Source organism: Pteropus vampyrus, unplaced genomic scaffold (assembly GCF_000151845.1).
Source record: "Pteropus vampyrus isolate Shadow unplaced genomic scaffold, Pvam_2.0 Scaffold7, whole genome shotgun sequence".
Taxonomy (NCBI): Eukaryota; Metazoa; Chordata; class Mammalia; order Chiroptera; family Pteropodidae; genus Pteropus; species Pteropus vampyrus.
In genome coordinates, this window is record NW_011888788.1 from 2,721,745 (window position 1) to 2,727,671 (window position 5,927).

Sequence of the window (5,927 nt, forward strand, 5' to 3'; positions counted from 1 at the left end):
GTGGGTAAGGCACGGGGAGGCTTGCAAACATGATGGAGTGATGCTGTAAGGACTATGTATACTGATCAGCTGGTCCTGGAAGGAGAGGGACAACCAAGCGGACAAGGAGAAAATGCCTTAGACCCTGGAATGTCAGAGGTGTATGGAAGAACCATAATCTCACTCTAAGCTATGGTCCACAGGGCATTTGGCCAGTTTGACTCAGACCGCTACTCCCACCTCAACTACTGGCCATCATAGAATCATTTTTTATCGGCAACTTTTTAAAATTAGTATTATAAAAATTGTAATACTATAAAAATTAGTATTATTATTTATTGGGTAAATAAAATCATATAAGTTTCAAGTGTACAATTCAATACTGTGTCCTATGTATATTGCATTGTGTTCACTACCCAAAGTTAAATTTTCTTCTGTCACCATATATTTGACCCTCTTTACCCAAAACTACCCCCTCTCAACATAGGATCTTCTTCAGACACCTCCCAATAGCCATTGACTCCAGAAAAGAATAGCCTCCACTTGACAGAACAAGATTAACTTTGTGGACAATGATATTATTATTAGACTTTTTTTTTTTTTGTATATTTTTCACCAATTACTGATTGTTCTAAGCTCTCTAGCACAAATGATAATAGACAATTACATTGCCCTGGACTTCCTGCTGGCCAGTCAGTGTTGGGAGTGCACAGTTGCCACCACCTCATGCTGCACCTGGGTTAATGACATATTTAACTGACTTGCCCAGATAGGGAGTCTGGCTGTGAACTATCAAGTAGGAAGCTGATCACACTAATGGGAATCATAGCATGGACACTCTGGTCCAATGTTGCCCAAGACAGACAATGGATTTGGTCTAAGCCCCTATCGGTGCAATTACATAGAGCATTGTGATGGAATGGCTTAAGCTACCAAGAACTCTTTGCTGGATATATGAAAGGTCAGGGGACGGGTGGACATATAGAGGAATGGCTCCACCTTGGTACCCTGGCACCTTTGCTCATATACAGATAGGCTTCACAGGCAAACATTTGAATCACAGGTAATCTGACTCTTAGCAGAACACCTTGTGATTTTCCTGGAACACAAGAGGATGGGAGTTGCTCTGTGACGGCCATTTCTTATTCACATGTCCCCCTGAGAGGCTGCCATTGTCTCTTGGGCTCTGATGAAGTAAGTATGAGGCTTTCCCCCTCAGAAGAGAGTTGCAGAATATAAAATTGCTTGCTGCGATCTGGAATCGGCTTGTCAGCAGTGGTTCCCCTCCAGCCTGTGTTACAGTCAGCAGGCTCCTTCATTTCGTTGTCTTTTGTGTGTGTGTGACAATGACTACAGGAAGCTGGCTACTCCTTCTTTCACCTTCTGTGTATGTAATAATCTGTCCGAATCTAAAAGTAGCTTTTGTATCTTTATTGGCTAAATCAGTCATGCCTTGCCTCTTATGTATGCTTAACAAACGAAGGACCCCCAAACTTTCCCTTCTTAGCAAGAGTAAACCAGAAGCAAATGGCATCACTCGAACTGTACAGATTAATACTAAAGTCCAAGACTTGAAAGAAGCAGGAATGATGATACTTACTTACTCTATTTAACTCACCAGTTTGGCCTGCACAGAATTCAGATGAATTTTAAAGAGTGACTATGGGCACTTGTTAACTTAATCAGGCAGAGACTTTAATTGTAACTGTAAGCTCAGATATAAAAACCTACCTGAGCAAATGAACTTGTATGTAGCTACTGACCAAGCTAATGCCTTTTTCTTTATATCAACTAGCAAGGACCACCAGAAAGTCTGCTTTTACCTAGTGGTGGTAACAGTATAAGTTCACAGCATTGTCACAGGGCTAGGTCTAGTCTGTTCTCTGCCATAATATAATCTACAGGGATATTGATTTCTTGACATTCTACAAAACGTAACACTGGTCCACATATTGACATTAGGCTGATTGAATTTGATGAGCAGGAAGTAACAAGTACTTTAGCCGCCTTTACAAAGACATATGTGAACCACATTGTAGGAGATACAGCCAATGAAAATCCATGGATTCGTCACCTGAGTGTAGTTTCTGGGGGTTCAGTAGTCTGTAGCGTGTAGAGATATCCCCCAAGGCAAAAAACCAGTTTCTGTACTTTGTACCACCTACTATGAATAAAGGGACATAACTCTTGGTAGGCCTTTTTGGATTTTGGAGGCAACATATATCACGTCCGAGTGTACTGTTTTGACCCATGTACAGAGAGACTCATGAAGATGTTAGTTTCAAGTGGGACCAGAGAAAGAGGAGGCTATGCAGTAAGTAACACAAACTGCTCTGTAACTTGGTCCTTACGATCCAGTAGATTCAGTGATACTCAAAGCATTTAGGGCAAATAGAGTTGATGTATGGAGCTTCTCACAGCATGAATAGAAGAATGACAGCTTGATTTCTAGAAATTTTTTTTTTTTGAAATCCCTTTTTTCTTTTTCAGAACAGCTTCTGTTTTGCTACGGGGCCTCAGTAGATACTGAATGCCTAACTTTAGGACAGCAGATAGTCCTGTGGCCTGAGCTTCCCATCATGAACACACAAAGCCATAAGGTGGGGCATGTGCAGAAGCATTTATCATCAAATGGAAATGATATCTAAGAGATCAAATTTAAGTCAGGATGATAAGAGTAGATTACATGAGCAGATGCTCAGATTCCTTTGACATGAAGTCTTGTCCATAGCTTCCTCTCCTTCAGTCCACACCTATGGCCTCGTGAAGTGTCCCTCAAGCTGACTAAGGAGAACACTTGAACCTTGTTTACAGTTAAGTCTGCACAATAAACTGGTAACACACAAAGGTGGCCAGCTGCAACACTGCAGGGGTGGCCCTGAAGTACAAAACATTTGCCTTCCTTGCCTGTAATGATGCTAGCAATGCCATCTGTGGACTCACAAGGTGCCTTATCCACTGTCATGGCAATCTACCCATTGTTATGTCTGATCCAAGAGCTCATTTCACAGCAAAGGACATTAAGCAAAGGGCTCACACCCATGGAATTAACTGTCGTTACCACACACCCCCATCACCTGGAAGTGGCTGGCCTAACTGGAATGTGGAATGGCTTACATTCAGTTGTGGCATCAGCTGGGAGAGAACACCTTACAAGGATGGGCTCTGTTTCATGTGAGACAGTATATGCTTTGAATCAGAGATCATTATTTTGCGTGGTCCCCGTAGCCAAAACACGTTGGTCTGTGAATTGAGGGTAGAACTGGATGTGGCTCCTTTGACAATTACAACTAATAACCCACTTGCAGAATTTTTGCATCTTGTCTCAGCAACTTAAGAGTTCTGATAGTTTCGAGGGCTAGTCCCCAACAGATTAATATCAGGGGACATAGCAATGATTTCATTTAACTGAAGATGAGACTTCTACCTTAATATTTTCGACTTCTTATTCCATTGAACCAACAGATCAGAAGGGATTACTTTACTGTTTAGTGTGATTGGTTCTGATTTCCAGGGGGTACTAGAGTTGCTGCTGTCCACTGGGAGCGAGGAGGGCTCTGTTAGGAACCCAGGGGATTCGCTGGGGAGATTGTGCTTCTAGGCTCAATTGTAAATGTTAGCAGAAAACTACTGCAACCGAAAGGCACGGGATGATTGAGGACTCCGTTGAGAATGGAGGTTTGGGTCACTCCTCTAGATAAAGAGCTGAGACTAGTTGAGGTTTTGCGTGAGGGCAGGGGAAATAGGGAACGCAGAAAAGAAGGAAGGCACAGATTTCAGTCATTACAAATTGCAGGTACAAGAATGATGGTAGCTTTGTATATTTTTTTCTTTGCTTATAGTATGTATGTTTTTGGTATATACTCACAGTTTTTATCTTTTCCTCGTCTTCCATAATAATATATACAAATTGTTGAAGTTTAATTTTATAATTTAGTCTTCAGGTAGCAGAATATTCAGTGGAACCATGATGGATTTTGAGGGACAATAACATTTTGGAGGGTGAAAATGTCTTCAGATATACAAAAAAAAGTTGTATTTTGTTTGGTGGAAATACAGAATTGTTACATTATTTTAAATAAATTGTGTTGAGTGGTGCATACGGAAACTCAGGAGTCAAAATGTGGATGATTGTCCCTTTGTTTTCTCCTCACCAGTGAATTTAAAGAGCAGAGTCTGTTTTAGACTTTTCTTAATGTCTCATAGCAGATTTCAAGAAGTATGTTCACCATGTTGACTCAAAGTATTCAAATCAAATGAGGGATTCAAAATGTAATTTGTAATCCGCTGTCTTGGGAGAGTTGGGGTTGGGTAGGTGGATAACACATGAGAAATGAGAGGGCAGAGAAGGGAGGTAGAGTCAGAAAAGGCAGGAGCACCTACCACGATGTTCTTTTTACCAGTGAGTGTTTTGAGCCATGATCGGGAGTCGCTGTGGCTGTGCTGAGCAGAGAGAGGTGAGCAGGGAGGAAGAGAACCAGGGGAGAGGCCATTGCCACACAAATCTCCTCTCTGGACTGCTCTTCTCCCTGCCCCCTTTAAAGATCTCATTTCTCTTCCAAAGCTCAGCTCAGCTCAGCTCAGCTCAGGTATCCCTCCCCAGGAAGGCTATGCTGATTTCAATGGTCTTGATGTCCTTGTTCTCCGGATTTCCACCTGTGTGCTCACTGTCTCTGATTAGAGTCAATTGCTTCCTTAGGTAGTGTAGTCAATGAACTGTGAGCTCCTAAAGAAAAGAAAGTCTTACCTTTGTTTTTCAACCTCAATATCTGGCACATAGGAAGTCACATACAGAAGGCAGATTTATGTATGTTCGGTTAGTAAATGATTTCAGAGGTACAGTGAGGGGACAAAGTGCTCTGTCCAGTGAGTATCTAATTGCATTTTTGCAGAGCAGTTCTTGGGGATTCCCCAGGTGGACACCTGTGAAGAAGGCCATAAAACTGCGCTTCTGCCCTCTGAGGAGTGAGTGATCCAATCCTTGGAGGCGGTACACATTGCTAGGATGCCGGTAGATGGGGGCCGTGCTTTCGAGGTCTCTCTCCTAAACCACTGGAATCTCTGCTATAATTTTCAGAGTATGGTCTTTGTGGGGCCCTCATCGACTGGATTTAGGGACATATGTCCCCTGACCCCCATCTTCAAAATAGACATGATGAGATTATTCTTTTTCTCCCCGAGGGCACATTTCTCACCTGCACTCTGGTCCAGGAAACTCAAGGTAACATCCCCGCCAATGTCATCTTGACTTTGAAACAGCCCTGGCAACCGCCAGCAGACGCGACATTCAGGGATTGATGAGCAGGAAAATCAAAAGGGAAGCCTTGAGGCAGGGTAATTTTTAAAGAAATCCAAGGACAGGACCAAAACGAGAAGCTGGAGGCAGACAGACAACTGGAGACAGAGCGAGGAGCGACATCTGTGAGTTCTCAGCGGAGCAGAGAAGTGGAGGCCCCGCCCTCTCTCTTTCCCTGCATGGGGGGTGCCCCTCTCGGCAAGTCTTTCTCACATGATGCCGCCAGGTCCACCCTGCCCTCCGACCTCCGATGAGAGCAGCCAGTGAATCAGCAGGCCAGGAGAGGACAGTGGGAAACAAGAGGGGAGGAAGTCGGAGTCCTCTCTAGAGGAAGGTATGGAAGGTTTGAATGAAGGGGGCTGGGAGCAGGAGCGGGACCGGAGCCCCACCTGTCCATGTCCCTCGACTCCCTTCTGAACTCAGGCCCTGGTAACCAGCCTCTTATTTACCCCTGCTCTGCTCCCTCGGCCAAGTCTTGCTCCGCCGAGGGAGGGGGTCACAAAGGAACCCTGTGACGTCCCTGCAGCGCGGCCTAACCGCCACCTCGCTATTCCTACCTGTGAAATGCCCCTAGAGCTATCCTTGCCCTACTCCCTGTCCCAGAGGGACCCATCCAGTTATGGTCTTTTCTTCTAGCTCTTGCCTCCCTCTC